General features: G+C 32.3%; 1 protein-coding gene and 3 long non-coding RNA genes across 4 annotated transcripts in view; 1 reads left to right on the top strand and 3 right to left on the bottom strand.

Moving 5' to 3' along the window:
- LOC128180530 (uncharacterized) overlaps positions 1-22,610 on the top strand; it is a 37,922-nt gene that overhangs the window by 14,157 nt on the left and 1,155 nt on the right. The window lies entirely within an intron of this gene.
- On the bottom strand, positions 4,410-4,987 carry LOC128180532 (uncharacterized). Its single transcript, XR_008243240.1, has 2 exons — positions 4,624-4,987; positions 4,410-4,524 (listed from the first exon to the last, which is right to left on the bottom strand). It is a non-coding gene; the product is annotated as an uncharacterized LOC128180532 (long non-coding RNA).
- On the bottom strand, positions 8,848-18,355 carry LOC128180531 (uncharacterized). The gene is made up of 6 exons (XR_008243239.1): positions 17,786-18,355; positions 15,541-16,443; positions 13,363-15,322; positions 11,517-13,214; positions 9,516-11,431; positions 8,848-9,375 (listed from the first exon to the last, which is right to left on the bottom strand). It is a non-coding gene; the product is annotated as an uncharacterized LOC128180531 (long non-coding RNA).
- Positions 19,477-21,837, bottom strand: LOC128180533 (uncharacterized). Its single transcript, XR_008243241.1, has 2 exons — positions 21,364-21,837; positions 19,477-20,799 (listed from the first exon to the last, which is right to left on the bottom strand). It is a non-coding gene; the product is annotated as an uncharacterized LOC128180533 (long non-coding RNA).

The following is a 22,610-nucleotide window of genomic DNA, read 5'->3' as shown; positions in this document are numbered from 1 at the left end:
ATTTTTTAATAATTCGAAACGCAGCTACAATATAAGCTGCATTATAACCACGAACTTCAGAGACTGCCGTAAGACTTCAAAGTCATTGTAGTACATGTACACCATTTAATACCGTACTGTATATGAAAGTTCACATTGTGTGCTAATTTCAATAACGATAATCTACTCCAAATAGATACTTGGAGAGAGATTTAGAGATCGGTGTAAAAATAAACAGTATAATCATTTTCCTACAATGATCGCTACTTTTTGTCTGCATAAAGGTATACATGTACATGTACCTTTATTCAGAATGAAAAAAAAATTCCAATGATAATGACAAACCATCTTTTGTGTGTTAAAAACTGTTCATGGTAGTGTTATATTTCACCTTCTAAAAAGAAGGTCACTGACCTTCTTTTTGAGTTAATGGTCATAGTATATTTTTTGAAAAATTAGGAAAAATCCCTATTATTAAGATTTTCTTAATTGTGAAAATAATACATATCGCTAAACTCTTTTATAAATGAAATACAGTGTATGAACGGCAAATGCACTAAACAGATACAAAGCATTAAATTTTTAATTAAAAAGGAAAAAAGTGTAGAAAACTGAAGTGGGACAGACAGACGGACGAACGGACAGGCGGACGCAGAGGAAAGCTATAGTCCCCGCCGGTGAAACCGGTAGGGGACTAAAAAACGTTAACCGGGATATGACTTTTTGTTACCTGATCAAATCTTGTGAAGCCGAAATTTAGATTTTTACTATACGGAAACTGATGCAAATGAATGAACCCCCGGAAGTATATTCGATGTAAAAAAAAAAAAACAAAAAAAAAACTCCACATTTTTTCTATCACAAATTGATGCTTTGCTTTGACGGCAGCATTTTGTTCGTGGATGCCATTGTTCGTTGTTAGTCAAAACGTTACAGTTTCGTGGGGATATAATTAAGGGGGCTGTGCGGCCATCTTTTACATTTGAGGATAAGAATGTAAACAATTCTTGAACTGGCTTGTTTCTGCCCGAAACTGACCAAAATTGTTGCCAAAAGATATAAAAGCATTGAATATGAGATTCTAAATGTTGTTTTGTATGCAAATTATGAATTCAAGTACGAGACAATGCCTTTTTAATCACTAAAAAGAGCTGTCGAACTGCGCAGCAACAGGGTTATTTTAAAAATTTAAAATCTGTAAAAATATGAAGGGGGTTCATTGGGGTCATTTCTACAACCAATTGTTCAGAAAAACGTTGAATTCTGCACATAAATGTAGAAACTTTGCCTCAAAAAAGGGCACCCTATTTTTATCAGTCGGGATGGGATCTTATTTTAAAAAAAGACAATTCCAGGGTAAACTTCGAACTCCCGTGTCTATGGAGGCACACTGACGTTAAATTTTCATCGGTAAGAATAAATGTCAATTCAAAACAATCAGGCCCCGGGGCCATAAAACTTAGACAAGCTTACTTTTGTTCTAAGTCTCAATTTTACAAAAGAAACATATAGTGGAAAAGTGAGACTGAGATCAAAAGTGAGCTCGTCTAAGTTTTATGGCCCCGGGGCCTGGACTAAATGTGACAGCCATTTCTATTCCAGTTCCAATTGTATTGCTTTAGGTCCATGAGTAAGAATTTTAAAGATAAGTTTAATTACTTTTAGAAGTAGGATAGGGGTCTAAAAAAAATTAATTGCCTTAATGAAAAAATATACATATATTTTTTTGCAATGAAAATATAACTCTGATGTTCCTCCATAGACACTGACAAAAATATCTCGTGCAAATTTATGGCTTTTGAGACTCATTTTAAGAATAGGGTACCCTCTTTTGAGACAAAGTAACAACTTAAATAAGCAAGCATTGATCTTATGGTTGTAGAGTTGACACTGATGACTTCCTTTCATTTTTTTTCATATTTTTAAATATTAAATTACTTCAGTAGCTGTGCAGTTCAAAGTTATCTAAAATGCATTGTTTTGCCCTTTTAAACGTAATTTGCATACAAAACAACATCTTGAACGTGTATATTGAACGTCATGTTTACGTCATCATTGAACGTCATATATATTGCTTTTGTGTCTTTTGACAACAGTTTTAGCAAGGTCTGGACAGAAACAAACCAGTTTTAGAAATGTTTACATTTATCTTCTCAAATGTAAAAGATGGCTGCACATTCCCCTTAAGAGTAGATCTATTTCGTCAAGAAAATTGATTTCTGTGTACGGTAATGTTTAAGCACGTACACACATAAGTCATAGTAAAAATCAGCTAAATCGTGGTTGGACAGTATAGGCATTGAGCCACCACAAATAATACTGTTTCTTGGTAAATGCTTCGGTCCCTGTTGGATACTGCTGCTCAGTTGAGGAATGTGGCCCATTGGCCCCTATTAATCAAACTGTCAACACCTTGTGTCTGAACATTTTTCAAAACATTTAAAGAAATTCTTAAGTATGTCCCAAATTATTCATATTTGCTACATATCATTACTCGCAAAACAGTTACTAGAACCCATATATTACAGAGTGGATGCTGATTTATAAATATTTGATTGTTGGTTTGAAGTATAAAGATGATATTTATAATTGAAGCTTTTGAAAACCATGAGTTTTTTTTATCCAAAACATTTTTGGCTATTTAACATATACTTTTTTATTTTCGTGTCACCTTTTATAATCAAGTAATTTTCTGCTGATTTGAGAAAGCATTTTCAAAGTGTAGAGAGACAACTTTATTAATTATTTATATATGTACGAACACATGTTCCGATTGGCCAAGTGATTTTTCAATTTTATCCAAATGAAAATTTTTTTCTCATAAAGACAAGTTAATATTATGATTAGATTTAGACATATTTTTATAAGCTTAGAATTAAACGCGCCAAATCTTGGTCAATTCAGAAAACACACATTTTAATTTGTAGTTTTCATTCCTATAAAATATTGTTATGTTTAATTTTAAAGAAAGCAGGTTGGGCAAGACTCTTGATTATAAAAATGCTTTTTTTTTCTTACTAGTTTTTCATTAAAAAATCGACAAAAGTGTGCAATAAATATAGTATTTAATGAATACTGACGCTTTCATAAAACATACCTTCTGATTGCTGATCAATGCGAGCAATGGCAAGTTATTTCCAAAACATAAACATTACATCCTTCACCTGGACTCCATTTTTTAACCATTTTATATGAACATTCGGGACGTGAATGTATACGTGTTTTTTCTGGATATTGTTTAGCACATTTACATTTTCGTTTCCATCTATAACCCTCAGGTTTCCTGCGCCTCTTCCATTTACATTTTTTATTAAGATGGATTTCTTCATCTCCCTGATTATCAGGCAATGGCGCGTTGGTAAACATGACCCTCGTTTAACACATATGACAACTCTTGTGATAATTGTTCTTGATGGTTTCTACTGAATTTCAGCAAGTTAAAATTTTATACCACAATCTATGACTGATTGATAGAGCACTCTCCAATCAGAATGAAGAATATTAAAGGGGTTTACCGAATGCAACTCGTATTGTTATATGAGATCTAATGACACGCCAGAGCTATTCGAGGCCTGGTTAACAAAAGGAGTTTTGGCCATAATAGTATTTATCTCTGTTGCATACCTTTTTAGCATTTACGTTGTAAAGGTAGATATATTTTATCCTTACATCTTAATCTCCTACGAGCATGAATTGAATTAAATATCTACTTGCATTTGTTCATATCTAATTATCCTAGAAAAATCTGATATTTGTTTTGTTTATTTATTCATTTTGTAGCCCAATGTCAGGACAAAATTTTCAATAACGAAGATACTCTGTAGTTTTTATTCCCTTTTGCAGTAAACCACTCAATGCCACATGATTGTTATATGTCCATGGATTTGTTAACACTTACATACATTCTTTTAATTTTAAATGGAGCTATTATGCTATAATGCACTATAAACAAAACGTTCTTTCTCTATTTGATGTGTCGAATAATGTATCTTATTGGAATTTTTTTTTTCAATTTGGTGTTTATGAGTATGCAGTTTTAATACAACCATATACTTCCATGCTAGTTTGAGTCAGCGTTATCCACTAGTTTACATATATATCTTATTTTCGATATATCCAAACGACTTTACGTACAGATAATCGTTAGTTGTTTTTAATTTAAATTATGTATGAATTTTAAATACAGCCCTATATTTTACAAACGAAATATAGGGTAATATAAATAAACAGTAATACACTGTTGTTGACTATGCATAAAAAATTTCAGTAAATGTTTTAATGCCTTTCTACAACTTTAATGTCTGCGTACTCAATGTCTTAACGTATCATTTTAGGGTTTTTTTTCCATTTCAAATTTATTTTTGTTGCTCATTTACGAAATCTATAAATCACTTTATCAAGGTGACCAAACGGAAAAAATAAAACAAAAAAGAGTTATAAGACATTTTTATTTCTGATATTTATACATGGTATCATCAGTAGTTCTTTTTATCCACAAGATTTATAAATGGTAAAGTCACTCTTTTCTTTTGGTTTAATTACCTCCTGTTAGAATAAATTAAGAAAAGTTTTTTTTTAATGCTGTAGATTATTCATGGAGTTTTACAATGTACTCAAGTCTAATTCTTTTTTGCATTTACCTACCCTGCCAAATTTGAAAAATTCGGTCCGTCATACTTAATCCATGATAATTCGTACCAAGGCCCTCCACGACCATGCTTCGTTTCTCTTCTTATATCTGTATTAAGATAGTGTGTTACTTCTTTTTCGGACAATTTTCTACGACATGCACACTTTCTAATCCAGTATTTTATTGAGCTGGTTTCTCTAACCCTTTCATATGTACAGTTTTCATTATAATGACATTCTACGCTATGCCACCAGTCATAGAGTCTGTCTATTATGCCCATAATGACATAATGTTTCATGCTGAGCACATACGTTTTATATTTGATTGCAATATATTGTGATTGGATAAGTCTAAAGCCACGTGACTTTTTGTATTCATTTTATTTTTACGCCAAATCTCCTTGGGTTGTCAGTTTTGGAATAATTCCGAAAAACGATTCTTCATTCTACAGGCAGAGATACGTATTTATTTAAAAAGATCGCACATTTGCAATATTTGGTGAATGTCATTGTGAATGTTTTTATATTAGAAGACCCATACTACCAAATTCACAAGGGGATTATAACCTTTATGTTAATGAATTTTTGTTTATCGTTTATTGAAAACTCTTGTTTGTTTTTGTTGCAAGTTCTTTTTAAACATTGCTTTTTGCATTTAAATTTAAAAAGCGATGTTGTTAAGTTTTCAAAGGAATATGTGTAAGTAGAATTTCGGGTAGTAAGGAATAAACTTTGATGCAATGATATTTAAAGTCCTGTAACTTTTCGTTTGACGTTTTACTTAATATTTCCTATTTGTTTAACAGTTGCTTCGCAACCTAACACATTGGGCTTTGTTGTTTTGTCTTGGTTTGTATATTTAAATTTCACTATCATTAGATATCGGTTTAAAATTTGAGCCTTATTGCGATTTATTTTCGAAGATTAAGATTTAAATCAGAATGTTGATCTTGCAATAGAAACATAGAAAAAAAATATATGTTTATTGAACGCTTCCTAATTCGACCTGTGAACTATTCATTAGGTTTCTAAAATATTTATTTTTTTGCAAGAACCATATTGATTACTTTGTTAGTTTCTATTTATATACACCAGTCATCGGTATTTGAAACGTTTTTACTTGATTTTCCAAAAGGAAGTGTAATATAACTCTGCGTAACCTTTTTCTCTTGTATATGTTTAAAGTATCCATTACAAAACGGAAAATCTAATGGGCAAAGCAAGACACTTTTAAGATGTAGTGTATAATTGCCTTCTAATTTTCTACATTTTGTAAAAACAAAATGTCAGCTGGTTTAACGCTCTTAATTCCATGAATTTTTTAATCCTGCATATAAATTAACCCATTGCGTTTTTATTATCAGGGTAAATGTCAACAAGTAGACGTTAAACAAAACAATTGTTTCTCTACCGTTAATAAATTTGCTTTCTTATAATTGGGTATGTTTTATCAGCATATAACCAATATGTGGTACGTGAACGATCAGTAAACTGTTCCTGTTATAGTTTTCAATATATAAAACACATAGTATGCATATGAATAAACTTAATCACATACGCAAAGTGTAAAAAAATCATTTTAATATCTTTATCTTATAGAATTTAATCTCAGTCAAAGTTGACGGTAAATAAAATAAATTGTAATTGAAACAATATTCTACAACAAATTATTAAATACTACTTTAAAGATAAGCAGGAGTATTGTCATATACATGTGTATATCAAATAGTGTGAAACTTACTCATGCAATCTACACAACTGAAATATTTTGATGAAGCATGAGCTTGTGTATTTCCATGCAAAGCTAAAAAAAATCAAAATACAAGCGTCCAAAAAATACTTTAATGCCAAATTAAACTAATGTCATCATGCGTTTGCATAATTAATTACATGTATTTCTATATATTAAGAAATGTTTCATTTTACAGTACAAATTGCCGTCTAGGACTTGATGCCGTGTTTCGTGAAGTATGTTTTTCAAACACCAGCATAAAATAGGTTTTCCGTTTTTATTCAAGCCAAATAGATACTCAAATTATTTATTTTTTCACAATAAAGAAGTACAGATATTAAGAAGATAAAAATATACGGTTTATTTAGACACACATAAAAGCACTTGCATAAAACATTCTGTTCTGTCTAGTTCAGTCTGTCAATCTTTCACTGCACCGTTTCCATATTTCTTTCTGGTTCATCTTCTGTTAGGAAAGGAATATATAGATATAAATCTAGGTGTTTAAAATTATGTCAAATAATACTGACAGAGTTAAGATGTCATATTTACTGCCCCTATCAAATTCCTATCATATGTGGTTGAAGACATGTTTGCCCATCGGGTCATGAATATGCTAAATTAATCTTTTCGCCGGCTGATCATTATAAATTAAAATTAATGCACAAGTAATATTATGATTAACCCTAAAAAATATTTTTTACATTATATTCTAAATTACACAACTATGGAAAATTCAAGTTTGAATTTTGATTTTAAAAAAAACCAAATTTAACCATGGCACTTGACAAATGCCCATGTTTAAAAACATGTAAGATATAAAATTTATAAAGGTTTACATAAATTTATCAACTTGCAAAAATATGACAATGTGTTGTTTAAATTACAATGACCATTGATGTTATTCGCTGTAGTATCTTACCTAACGAAAGGCGTACGATTTTGGTTATCATAGTGGATCCAGTATAATTCAAACCAACGTTTTCCATTGCCCCACTTAGGTACACTTCTCAAAGTAGCAGTAGCACTTTTTTGAATTGTTATTGGTGGCAGGTTTCTTTTGCAAACACACCTTCTTGTCCAGTATTTTATTCCATTATTTACTGTGCTATTATTTGTGCAATATGTACAATTTCTATCATAGTGACATTCCACACTGTTCAGCCACTCATACAAACTAACTGTTATACCCATGATAGTACTGTCTCTGTCAAATTTAATGGTCTTATTATGTTTCCAGTTCGTCATTACTCGATTGGCCAAAGTAAAACCCATGTGACCGCATATTATCTAGTTCATTTATCAGTAGCAGTATCACCTCAGTTCGTTTGTCTATAGATATTCAAACATTGAACAATATGCAGTTATTTAATTTAAATAATTTTTAGCAAATTTAAAACATAATTCAACGTACATGTATCATCATTTTTATACATGATTTTGTAATGTCATAAAAACGGATAATATAGATTTTAATTCATGATACCTCCTATCATGTTAAACTACTTTGATTTGATAGACTGGGCGATTATGACAAGCGCATCTTAAACTACTAAATGTAGTTTATAAAGATCTTGCTACAATTTCGGTTTGATTCTTAATAACTCTAAGAATAAGATTTTTAGTTGATTGTTTTCATAGTCAGTTTAAATTTCTATATCTAGATAAAGCCCATTAAAATACTTAAGCATCATAATTAAAAATGCTGAATTCTTAAGTAGATGGGTTTTTACATTTCTTACAGCAACTGAGTTTTTATCTTAAAAATCCCCATTAAATTCAATACAGACTACCCACGAGTCATGATAGTAGATTTGAGATAAAGATGTTCATAGTCCAGGTGACAAAAAGAATGCTCTGTGGCTTTAAAATTAATACCTTTTTGTGATTTATCAATCTGTGGCCATAGCATGATACTGCTGCATGATTGGTTTTTCTTTTCTTCTTTTTTGTTTTTGAGGCTTATTTGTTGTTGGTTGGTTTTGGTCATTTTAACACTATAATTTGTTTTATGGTCTATATCCTTTTATTTTGATTAAAATCTACACATGTAACAACCTCTGCGGTATTCTTTTGTCATGAAAACGGAATTTTTAACTTGCTTCTGTTGAATTGTCATTGAAATCATCATTTTAATTAATGGCTGCTAAATTTTGGGGGATACATCTTATCCAAGTCTACATATCAGAGCCTTAAGGAATAGGCATTAACGGTAGAATTGATTATATTTCTTACTGTGACATTAGTCCACAAAATTACATCCTCTCTTAATACCCACATACACGACGATGAAAATTGAATCAACAGTAACTTTTTACTTTTAAAACGTAAGAAATTTTTATTATAAAACTTGTTTTCCTGTTGTTCTTCTCATATTTCCCTTCAAAGAAAAGTTCGTAAAATCATTGTTCAAGACCCGATGTTATGTGGCCTTGCACAATTTTAATAACCTCTTATATTAGTTTCCAGCACACAAGGTGTCAATGTAAATAAATGAATAACTCCTATACTTTCTGTCATTTTTATTTTAGATAATCACATTTCATGTCATACGGTATTCCAGTTGGTATTAGCAAAATGATAAAATTTGCTCTATTAGCTTGCATATATACATATATTAAAATGTGTAAATTTACAGTTTATGAATATGATTACTAAACAAAGTCATATGTCAACATAATACACTCTGGATGAAACGGAAAATCTTAACACTATAGAGCACTAATACAACCTTTAAAACATTAAAAAACATTGACAAATCTTCATTTGTTTTTATTTAATTGTTTGAAATAAATATTTTTTTTTAAATAAATAATTGTTCACACATTATGTACACATGCTTTCATTTCAAGTACACAACACTTTTCGTTTGTTCACGTTTCATTCTTCCTTTTGGTACTAGTGTTTATCTTGCCTAACATTGTACGTTGTTTAACCTGCATTTTAATGTTCAGTTCCTGGTCGATCTGTCATCCTCGGTTGGGCAGCCATTTTGTGTAATTTAATTGTTCGCTGTCATGTGATGGCTCTTCAGGCTGTATAAAAAAAAACCAGTCAGGCGGTCATAGTGTTGTTAGATTTGCTGAATTATTTTCATAATCAAAGTCAGTTGTGTTAATTTGAGGAAAAAACTTGGATTCTATTCTAAATTACTCTGGTAAGTTCCTAAACATACCTTTATCTAGTTGTAATCTAAAACTCTCTTCATGCCCTTTTTAGAGTTACAGCGGTGTGTCAGTTTAAATCGATAGAGATGTTGGCCAAGCTTTGGATCAAAATATTTTATCGAGATATATTCCCATTCCTCATTTCCGTGTACATCCAATCCGTCCTGGGGGACATTCAATCGTTGCTTAGCCTCAAAAACTTTCTCTTTGCTTTCATGTTTGCCACAATGGCATATTCTAATGAGCACGACTACTATTCTGCCGTGTTCGTTGAGCTCTCCATATCTCGCAACGACCTCACAGTCGTCGCTCTCATGGACTTCTCCGTCCATGCGGTTGCTGATTGAGCTATAGAAGGCCTCTTCAGGGATACCACTTATGTCGTTATTCATGTTGAGTTTATTAAGAGTCTGAACCTTTTCTAGGATTATGCTCAAAACACCTGTCAGAAATACTCTTAGCATGGCCTTTTATAGTAGTTTTATTTATAAAAATAACGATTTTTCCTACTTATGACATATTTCTGTCTTGCGCAGTCATTAACCAAGAATGTCTCGATTGTTCTTCTGTGCATTCATTGGCTAAGAAAACGCATGCTTATGAACAAAAATATACTCACAAATTCCCTATAGTATTTATAGCAACACAGGCGTCTAAAATAGACTTTAAAAAACCCTGGTCTAATTTAATCTGTTAGCTACTGGATAGTTTGAGATTTTCCTGAAAATATTTGTTTTATACATATGTAGTGCCTAGTTCTCATGTGGATCCTTTTCAAACATCTACTTAATTATGTCGTTCAGTTTGTAGTGGTTGAATTGGTTAAGCGATAGGTTCTCAAATATTAAGTCATAATGGATCGGGTACAATTTTCGAATGCTTCTATACGGAATTAATTATATTGTCGACGTTTATTGTACAGAAAAAAATCAGTTTGCTTAGATCTTAATTTTGAGATGTGCAGAATTTGGCGTCAGTCTTCCAAAACATGTCGGTATATCTTAAATGAAAGATTTTAGGTAACGTTGCGAAACATTTTTGGATATACTCAAAAAAGAATAGTTTATTTCTTTAAGGAAAGTCTTTGAAGCTTTAATTTTTTTTTTTAAAGATTTTGAACATAAAACCGTAAATTTATCAGTTTGTTTTTGGTAAATGTATTTTAAATGGACTTTAGGACATGATTATTCACACGGCTTGTATTGGCACGTTTACTGTGAAAAAATGTTGTCTTTGAAAATATGTTATTGTGAAAAGTGGAGCCTTGTAACTGCAGGTGTTTGGAATCGTGAACTGGTCTAAATCAAATTATACTGTTATCTGATTTAACTGCTTTTGTGAAATTAATTTTAAAATTTAAATGTTTAGAAAATAAGTACTGAATAATTTACATATTATACATTAATCGGGCGAAAGATTATTATTTTTATAATCCTTTCAGACCATTTCTCTAAATTCATCTTGGAGCAAAATAATCTTTCGTCTAACACCATGATTTTAAAGGGTAGCAGGTTTTATTTAATTATGATTAATTGTTAATTTGGACTTAACACAAGAAGGATGTGTTGTTCAAACCCTTAGCTTGAAGGAGTGGAAACTTTGCTACCAATATACGTTTTCACACACATACCACATATTTTGCCCCCATAATAACCTTTTTTACAACCCTATAAAACATGAAACTGGTAAGATCCAAATAAAGTAATCATATAAAAATCAGATATGGTTCAAAAGTGATTTTATTTCGTCCACAAAAAGGCACAATTCATAACGATATAAATCTGATAATTACACGATAAATCATTGAAAAGAAAGTCAACAATTTTCATAAATAGTTTGCGTCATTTATTTGGCGCTGTTGTCGCCTGAATTGCTTTTTGCTTTGCGTCTGTTGCTGCTCGGAAACTTTTGCTATGGTTCCAATCTGCAACACAAAAAGTGGCATGAGTGTGTGGTAGATTGATATGAATTTTACATCTTTATCGGTCTTTTTCTATTACCATACATACCGTTAGATTCTTTTGCTAACGCAAATACAAGGATGTCCTTGAAGCATGTTTACACACACAGTGAAGGGAATAAACGTAGACCGTCTTTCCTTTAGAACGAATGGGTTTGGGGTCTGCGTAATAACAACGGCTGTCTCGATGAATATCTAATCCATCGGTGGGTACATTTATCCCGCCGTTGTTCAGTTGCGCCAGATTGTTGTCACATGTTTGTTTATTATATTTTCCACATCGACAGTATCGAAAAAAGACAACAACATCTCCCTTAACAAAGCTCCCTCTGGAATATTTGCAGGTTTTCATAACTGGGGCACATTCAGTGCCTTCGTGTTCTTCTCCTTCAACACCTTCGCTTATTTGTTCTAAGTCAGTGACTGTGATATCTTGTGAGGTCATTTTGATTAAAAAAAAAAAGAAACCTTGTTATTTGCTTATGAAGTCTCAGGTGTGGTTATTCCTGGCATGTGATACAGGTAGCGTTTTATTTCCTTTTATAGTCTAGTTAGCTAACATTACGTAATGCGTTAGTGTAACGATTTTCATGATTTTGGCTCATGGGAATTTTGTAGCGGTTATTTTTATCTGCTAAATATAGATTACACATATTTGCACACTCGCAGTTTTTTTTAGTATTGCTTGATACTATATTATGCTATATTGCTTTACTAGCTTTCTATTGTCATTTGTGGTAAATAAACAAGTGATTCTAAAATTCGTTTAAAGAAATTGTATAACATGTTTGGTAAAAAATTAAAAAAAAAATACTCTGCCCATAAACTCCTGGTTGACGGTTTTAAAATTTATTTCTTCAAATAACTGATAGGTAAATTTTCATGTACGGTAGATTTTTGTCAATGCATGTCCAACGTTTATTTTTAAACTACAAATAATTCTTTTTGAAGGTCGGTTCTTTAACTTTGCGTCTAAAAGATTTTTAAATCATTGCCTATCATTAAATGGGCTTAATAGAATATCTTACTCTAACATTGAAGCGCAACACTCTTTAACCATGTGACTTAAACTATGAATAAGAAATAAAACTATGAATTTTAATGTGGATATAAAATGAATGACATAGTTTTTAGCAGCGGTTTTTTGTTCCTCCCGTTGTTTTGACGTAGCAGCATACTTGTACATCGACCAATTGCAAATTGTCTATTTTATTAAAATTCCATCTTGATCCCTCATAAATGCTTATTATTTTTGTTTATAAAGCATTGCTTTGAAAGTTTAGGATTTTTTGATAAAGTCTTACATTGTGGTTTGCTATCATCAATCAATACTAAAATAACGTACAGGTATATCATAGTAATTAGATCCAGGAAACAATTTCTAATAAAGATGAATATTTTATGCCAAAGACTGAAATATTACCAAACAAATGTGGTTGTAAGCATGAGGCTATACAAGAAAATGAAATACACTCTCTTGTAGTAAATAAAAATTATTTTTAACGAAGTAAAGTTGTGAACGAATTTATTTCAGTTTATCAATGATTTTTTCGGTTCAAACATAGTAAGATACATAAAAAACGTTGCAGATGACGAAAAATGATATTGACGGATAATACAATGATAGATAGAAGTGAAAAGTATTTCAAGTCACAAAAATATATAAAGTTATATAAAGAAAGTGTATATGATGGTGTTGGATTCAATGATTAAAAGTTGGCTCCGATTATTTTCTTTTTTCGAATGCCTAAAAGTAAGATACAAATCATTATTCAGTGGGGGGTTTTTAATTGATTATATAAGAGAATTCATTCCGATTATATAATTACTTTATTCTAGCTCTTTTAAAGTGTTTGAATATTTTCTTATAGTGTGATAAATTTAACTAAACTTACAATCAATGTCTTATATTTCTTTGACTTTACTTGTCGCAGTAACAAATCAGTCGAAAAATTATTTTTCCCGAAGGTTGAGATTCCGGATATTCATAATGACACTGTGCGTCTGCGTGAATATCAACTCCATCAATATTGATGTGACCAGTGGGCAATCGGCGATTCTCGGCTGTATGTTCAAATGCGGCAAGCCTGTTGCGATATTTCCCGCAAACACATTTTCTGTAGTAAACGTAAACAAATTCCGAAACATGGTACAAACGACGACGTTTGCACCTGCAGCCTCTAGAGTGGACTTCGTTATCCAAAACTGCTGAGGAGCGAACAATATCTTCTGGAATTATGTTGAAATCTCGCATCCTTCGTTTTATACACCAAACTGTTAGCTGTTGCAGGTAGAATTTCTTATAAATTCTTCTATTTTTTAGTTGCGCATGCGCGATGCGTTTAAGTATACGTGTCAGTTTTCTTTGTTCAGTCTTGAATTAGTCTTCCTTCTTGGTGTTCTTACTCATTTTAAACAAATATAGTAGCTAAGTACTGTAACTTTGTAGACTCAAAATTAATTTTAAGAACTGTGTGCTAATTAGTGGTCTTTCCGACATGTAGTGAGAACATCAGGTAAATGCTTCAAACATATTAAATCAAAAAGGGTTTCAAAACCTACCGTTTTCAGAGGCACATTGGCATGTCAGTATAAATCGATATAAATGTTTGCGGAGCAAGGAATAAGGTGTCTCACCGAGACATACCGGGTATTCACATGGTCTATTGTGTGTACATCTACTCCGTCGAGGGGTAGAATCAATCGTCATAACTTTTGTTTTTGTAATTGACGCGATTGATCTCGAGATATTCTAATAAACACGATTACTATTCCCCTTGTTCTTTCAGTTGTCCCTATCTATCACTGTTTCACATAAATTGCTTTCGTGGACTTCTTCATTCATGCGCTTGCTGAAGGATTATAAAAGATCTCTCAAAAATTCCACTTACATGTATATCATTATGCATGCTTATTTTTTTTTTCTTAGAAATTTTGTGACTTTTTCTGAGATTGTAAAAGACTTCCATATAAGCGCCACCCCCTATATTTTGTTTTAATTTGCGTAATATTATCGAATGTAATTTATGACATTATTATTATGTCTTGCGAAGTCAGTAACCAATGATCATCTTCGTTTTCACTGGCTTAGAATACACAAGGCAATTTAAAAAAAAAAAAAAACACTCAAAAATTCCATGGCTTAATAATGGATGCATTTTGCAATGCCCTCTGTCGCCAGTCTCGAGTGATCTTCTGTGCTTTCATTGGTCTAAACTCGAACAAAATTATGCTCACAGAATTCCCTGTCTTATTTGTAAATCTAAAATCGCTTTCAGTCCATTTTGTGGCTGTAACAGTTCTTAAATACGCTTTACGTCATATCAACAAAAACACAACAGTACATTTTTTATGATATTGAATTTTATGTATTTCTCTACAATTTAAAAGAAACTTTGACTTTGACTTCACGGACACTTTAATGCTTTATCAGAGACAGAGAGCGCCCTGTCTACTATATATAGATCTGACAATGATAAAAAAAAACACTTGTGGGTCCAGGATCATTTACACATGGGCTTTTATAAAACGTCACAACATTGGTTTTTTTTTTCTTCTTTCAAAACCGGTGTTTTTCTTGTTTCCAAAGTAACACAGTTATTCTCTGTTGATCTTTTAGAGTATGAATGTCAATAAGTCAACTAAATGTACGATATGTTTTTCATTTTCACTTAAATTTTTCTACAGTGGCAATGAAGCACAAATTTCTTTTGCCATCCCCTTACTGTTGAGTACTCGTAACGACAATTTTCGTCCCCGTGTATGTCAATTCCTTCCATTTGAATGTGACCGGCGGGCAATTCAGACCCTTCGTTTGGAGCAAACCTGTTGTTATATGTTCCGCAGAGACATCGTCTGTAGAAGATATAATAACAATAACCATTATATTTCAAACGACGGCGTTCGCACGTACATGCGCTGTTTTTGTGGATTTCGTTGTCTAAAACTTTCGAGGAAACAAGCTAATATATCCTCCCATATCTTACTGTATGGCTGAATGATCGCTGAAACAATTACTCATTTTTAGACTGTTTTCTAATTTATTTGCTCATGCGCAAATCGCCAAAACATACCTATTAGTTCCTTAGTGTGCAGGACGGAAGGACGGAAAACCCCTTTAATAACTGATGGAATTCCAGTTATTTCTTTCCCATACATATTTTTAGTGTACCGGAACTGAAACTTAGTATAACTGGATACGACGTATTTTTGTTAGTAAAACCTTAATTATTTAAAGCAATATGAGCTGCATTTTTCATGTTGAATTTTTTTTTTTACTAAAATGTTCTTTTTTACTAAAATGACAAAAATATCATTGTTTTTAAATTTCTGTAAGCCATATTTTTCTAGAAAAAGCCGTAAAGAAGCCATATTTGGAGCAAAATTGAATTATTGTCGTCCTGTACCAAAATTGATTTGCTATTTACTTCTTAGAAGAGAAATATTTCCTTTGACAAAAATTAATGATTTTTTCAAATCTTATTTATCATAAAAGTTTAAGTTATATGCAGACTTATCATTCTAGCATGTTTTTGCAGCAAAATAAAATTCTAAAAAATACAGCTCATATTGCTTTAAGCTTTAGATACGATTTATTTTGTTGTTAAACCTTTATAATTTATTTAATAGATTTTAAAAAGTTCGGAATTTACTTAAATACTTGTATATAATTGCTCGTCAGATATGAACAACACTATCTGCTGATTTCTTTAGCAGGCAAAGTAGTATATATGATAAGACTAGTTCTTCTCATTTTATTTCCTTTAATGCATGCTTTAGTGAAACATTTCTAACATGAATGCATTTGTACTGTTAATAATCACACACAACAAAACTAAAACTTTTTTCATGAAAGATCTGTCCCAGTCGGTGATGTTCGTCATCGCTGCTCATATTTATAAAAGGTTCTTCATAATCAGTTTTTTTAATCAAATGCGATACCACGTGAATGCCAAATCTTCTTAACTCTTATTCAGCTGAAAATAGAATTGTTTAATTAATCAGTAATATACGAGGGTCAATCAAAAAATACGAAGACAATGTGGCTGTCTATCATATATTTTTAATGAGAGTCATACATAACAGATTAATCTGTGCACCAACACTTATGTTATTGATATGCGAAGTTTTAGTCCATTTGATGAAACGGTATTTTTGTTACCCCTTTTTAAAAACAACATGTGTTGTCACCACGGCGCACGGTACCGTTCAAAACACGACGTCAAGATTAAACACGCACAGTTTATAGATATACCCCATCTTTTTATCACGCTTAGTCTCTTGTGCCTTTCTCCTTACAATTTAAAATGGCACTGAACCACTTAACATCTTACCTGCACACATCTGTTCGAGAATCATAAGTTAGTTCTTCGAAGTTTTCATTTTCTAACCGTGTATCTCTTAGTTTACAGCAAGGATAACCCTAGAGGTCGGTTGACGTTACTTATTTTTTTTACCAAATATTTACAGATATTCTACTCTCTTTCGGACTGTTTTATATGCAAAATATAATTATCACCACCCGAACAAAATTTATTACAGTTAAACACAAACTTGCAAATAATTGTTAACTTATTTTTTGCACCATTGAGCATTTTCACAGCTTGTGTCGGCTTTTTCCTGGGTTAAATCCATTTTGTTTGTACCTCTCGTTGCGCCGTGACGTCCGGCGACGTCGATTTTTTAGTAAATTTTAAAGAGGACTATCTGTCTTTAGTTAATAATATCTGTTCGACAAAACAATCTATCCTGTCATTGTTTGGAACTTAGAATACCAAGACAAAACTTAATTTGAGGTTTCAATATCATTTTTTTTTTAAGCCCAATTTATAGAGATATTACTTTCAACATTATATGGATTATTGTTGACATTACACAAATTTTGACCGTGCGCCGTGACCTCATTTTTGCAGGATTAGATTCTAAATAATTCTTAGAAATAAAGGAATCTATTAACTTTTTTCCTTGGAAATTGTTTGAAACTGTTGCTAAATTATGTCTACAAAATTTAGTAATGATATGACGTTAAATAACATAGCTATGACAAAAGTCTTCGTATTTTTTGATTGACCCTCGTATATTTATATATAAATATATGTATAATCCTATTTTTCTAGTATACAGGACAAATTTGTTGTTTAGTAAAGCTTCTGCAATTCAGCAGCATAAAACTGCATTGAAAGCAATTTTAAGAGTTGAGTAAACACGTCTAGACTAATTTCACTGTTTACACTGAGCAGATCACATTTGGTGTGAGAATAGTTGTGCTAGGATTTATATCACACACGCTGCTATTGTGAGTATTACTTTGAAACTTACCAAATCTTTCTTTATCTTCTGTATTTTGGTTTTCCGAGACAATAACATTGTACCTTGATTTCGTAATAGTTTACCCAGCACATTATGTGAACGGGATTGGTTTCATAGGTGCAGCTCTCCTCGTAGTGGGCATCTACGCCATCTTTAGTTACAGTAGTTTTATTCTCGTATTCCTGACCTCTGTTTGCATATTTTTCGCAAACGCAGATTCTGTACCACATATAAATAGTGGTGCCATCTTTAGTCAGTTTTCTTCTTTTGTACTTACATCTTCTATCGTCATGTTCCTCTTTCGTGTAAGTTTTTGATTTAATGTCATCGAAGTTCCCAACAAAATCTCCGGTCGCCATTTTGGATAAATTCGATTTCTACTAAATGCACAAAACTATACCCTATTTTTGTAGGGTAAGTTATATGCATACGTGGCATAAGCATGCGCATTAACATTGCTTTGTTTCAATGATTTTGACTTTGTTTTCAGTCGAACGACCCAATTTCCAAGAATATAGAGAACTCAGTGACATTTTATGTAATTAAGTATGCTATAAGATCATTGTATTGAACCACACGTTTTCATTAAATGCCAGTTATACTGGCGTGCGACCAGTTCTCACCGAGTACCATTTCTCGCCAGTACATTATAACGTCATTTTATCAACACATGAAATTATAGACGAAAAATGACGTCACAATGTACTAGCGAGAAATGGTACTCGGCAACAACTGAGGCGTGTTCAACAGAGCGAGCGCTCGCGATCGCTCGCCAAAATTTGTGTTGCGGGTATAGGGAATTTTGGCGAGCGCTCGCGAGCGCTCGCGAGCGCTTGCTCTGTTGAACTCGCCTCTGGTCGCACGCCAGTATAGATTCTAAAAAGGACATTGGTTGATTTGTTTAAAAAAAAATATTGTAAAAGAAACCCTTCAGTGTACTTTTCTAAATTGTACGGTACTTTACATTATAGATCGCAAGTTATATAGACAAATATAATGACAGTTAGACTGTTATAGTCGTTATAGTTAAAAAGTATTAGTGTTATTTGCGTGTTTTATTCATTTCATATATATATATATATATATATATTTATTTTGGCTTTAAATATTTTCTACATTCCATTCCCACTTCGCTAACCATTGAAAGTATTGATTATTAAACGGCTGGTAGAATATTCTCGTACACTGTGATAAGGTTTTCCAGAAAACAATATCAATGCCTAGTTTTCATTTTCTGAAAACCGTACGCTACGATTTAAATTCATTCAAAGCACTTTGAAATAGATCTTTAAATTCCAGGCCTTGTTTTTTTTTTATCTAAAAGCTGTACCTTGTTTGTCATTCTTAAGATAATTGATCTGAATCATGTATAAACCTATACGCTTTCCTATAATACACTGCGGTGTGTAAAATTGTTCACCTGTTTAACTTTGCTTTATAATTCATCATTGCTATCGGTCTACTTGGAAGCTGTCCAATTTCTTTTGTAAGGAGTGTGCGTAATTAAATGAGACGTGTAGTATGGTTTTTCCTGAATTGAATGATGGTGTTTTATATTTACCATGTTATTCATCGGAAAGTTTGATATATTTATAGCATATATCCACTGAAAATCCCTTCTTATTGGTTCTTCTTTTTCTGTGCGATTAGATTACGGGCGAAAACACAAGTAAAACGTAACAAGCATAAAAAATACTCTATGGCTGATACAACAATGACATTTATAAAACAAATTTCAAGCTCTCTTGAGCATTATAGGTTACAATTTTCTTTTCAATTCTTCCCATGATATGTTGGTTTTTCCTTTTCAATGTAATGCAAAGTTGGCTATATTCATTTTCTTGTTCGACTGCCTGGAATTAAAATACACCTCTAAAGTCAAAAAATAAAGATTTCCGGGATTGTACACACTGTCAATAGTTTTTCTTTAACACCCCCCCCCCCCCTCTCTGAAAAAATATATATTCTAGTAACATGCTAGCTTATCCTTCCGGTTTGAAAATGGCTTTCTATTTGTTGAGTTAATTGCTCTGAAGCTATTGTTTAAATGTAACTAAAATTGCAATCGATATTTACATATATTGAATTTCTTTCTCTTTACTTCCTGTTCTTGTTACAGTGACATTCAAGTTGAAATATTTTTGCTCCAAAAGGTTTCTCTGTCAGGTAAACATAGGTGGCACTGTGCGTTTGCGTGAATATCAACTCCATCAATATTGATATGACCAGTGGGCAATGGGCGATTCTCGGCTGTATGTTCAAATGCGTTAAGCATGTTGCGATATTCCCTGCAAACACATTTTCTGTAGTAGACGAACATGGTACAAACGACGACGTTCGCACCTGCAGTCTCTACTATAATGGACTTCGTTATCCAAAACTTTTGAGGAGCGAATAATATCCTTTGGAAATGAACTAAAATCTCGCATCCTTCGTTATGTATACAACACTAGCAGCTGTGGCATAAAAATTTATATTAAGGTCTTCAATTATTGGCCCATGTGCAATGCTTTTAAATATACGTATACCTTTCTTTTATTCAGTCTTTATCTTTTTTTACTCATTCAATACAGGTTGTTACCAAGAAATGAAACCTTGTACACTCAAATTTATTTTTCTGGCATTTAAAAAATTGGTCTTTGTTTGATACTTGTATTCCTTTATTCATTGATTTGTTTGTTTATTTTTCCTTAAAACTTCACATCATTAGTGTCCGTTTCAGGCAAAAGACATACTACTAATAAACGTATAAATATTGTAAAACAAAGTAATCTTTGTATTTGACACTTTATAAATTAGTTACATATCACTTTATTCAAAAGTTATAGAAAAAATCGTAGAGTTAGTCTCTTTTTTAAACCTCGATCTCTATAGATGCATATAATTACAAAGACGAATCAATTTAGTTTCCGAGGTTATTTTGTTACATTTACAGTGTGAATCATACACAAGAATAATAAGAGTAAAATTCTTTTATTTCGTAATGTCAGAACACTTAAATATACTTTTGTTCTTTTCGCAGGCTGAAAAAAAAAATAAAAAACAGTCAGTTGACAAGTATTCCTTGGAACTTTTTAAAACGAAAATGAGTATGGATTTGTTGATCTGTTTCTGAAAGTTTAAACGACGCCATTATATAAATAGTGCCTGTTTGGGAGGGTAACAGTTGAAATTGACACCCCGAAAAAACCATTGTCAACCGACGCGAAGCGGAGGTTGACAATGGTTTTCTCGGGGTGTCAATTTCAACTGTTATCCTCCCAAACAGGCACTATTTATTTTGTTATACTGAATGTCTTAATTTTTAAGAAAATTTTACTGCTTTTATATAGGAATAACGTGAATTCTTCAGCGAACCGTACGCGCATAATTTTCGCGCATGTAACATTTTTTAATGTTACCCGTTGCTAAGTGCGTTGCTAACGCTGAGGGTAATAGAAAATATTATTAACTGCGTCTTAACCAATCAGATTTCAGTATTTAACATGAAAGTATAACAATTTCTAATGTATGTACTCGTGTGCGTTATGGTCATTCAGTCAGTTGTAGTTGTGTTTGGATCCATCTTAAAAATATATGAAACTTACCAGTTTTTTATCATTTCCCCTTTTTACGGTCTTCACTGACAATGACACACTTCTTCGATTTTGTAACGTCCACTCCAACCAAGCCAAGTTACACGCTGATGCTGACATTCTTTCCTTGAGTGGACATAAATTCCATTTATCGAATAGCTCCATGGTGAGCTGTCACCATCTGCGATCTTTTTGTAATCTTCTGATCTATCTGGGAATTCTTCACAAGAGCAGAATCTGAACCAAACATAAACTTCGACACCATTTTTTTTCAACTTTTTCATGCGGAAAGTGCATTGACGACTGCTATGTTCTTCAATTTTCTTAGTTGTTGATTTATTGCTATCTAAAGGCGTACCATAATCCTGGGTAGTCATTTTGGGGTGATTATCAATAAAGTACTGAAATATGTCTGTCATTTGGGACTTTTGTAGGATACAAATAGCTCAAGCATGCGCATAAGCAATGTAATATTATATTTTAAATCAGTTAAATCAGTTACTTTTTCAACCCCGGCATAATTTCAACTAGAAACATCGGATAATCTATCTTGATAAATTTAATATTTCTTTATTTGGTTACATCGTCCGGTATAGGAGAGAGAGAGAGAGAGAGAGAGAGAGAGAGAGAGAGAGAGAGAGAGAGAGAGAGAGAGAGAGAGAGAGAGAGAACATAATTATACTTGAATACTTGAGTTCTATCGACATTCCGCCATTTTTAACTACGGCAGAAGCTGCAAGGGTTATTGATGGAGTATTGATTTTTTTAAGTCCTTGCCAGTAAACATAGATATAGGTAGGGCAAGATCTTTTATCTGAAATGGCCGCATGCTGTGTCATTTGAATTTAGATTAACCTTGACGTGTTTTAAATATATTTGCAATGCAGGCATTGTCGTTTTTCTCTATGTCGGCACGAGTTTGGATGACAATACAGATATTTGTTCATTTAGTCAAGTCTAAATATATTACACAGACTTTCTTTGTGATGTCGCGATGTGTTAAATTACCCACGTGTTTTAAATGGTTTCACAAGCATGTTGTCAGATTACTTGGAAGCAGTCCAAGTTTCTGTTGTAAGGGTGAAACCTGTGTTTGTGCGTAGTTTCCTTACTACCTCTAGTATTTTGACACGTTTCTTTTTGGTTTTTGCCAGTAAACATAGATATAGGTAGGGCAAGATCTTTTATCTGAAATGGCCGCATGCTGTGTCATTTGAATTTAGGTTTACCTTGACGTGTTTAAAATATACATGCAATAT

This window comes from Crassostrea angulata, chromosome 4, assembly GCF_025612915.1.
Source record: "Crassostrea angulata isolate pt1a10 chromosome 4, ASM2561291v2, whole genome shotgun sequence".
Lineage (NCBI taxonomy): Eukaryota > Metazoa > Mollusca > Bivalvia > Ostreida > Ostreidae > Magallana > Magallana angulata.
Note: the sequence above shows the minus strand (reverse complement) of the source record. Positions and strands in the feature narration are given on the sequence as shown.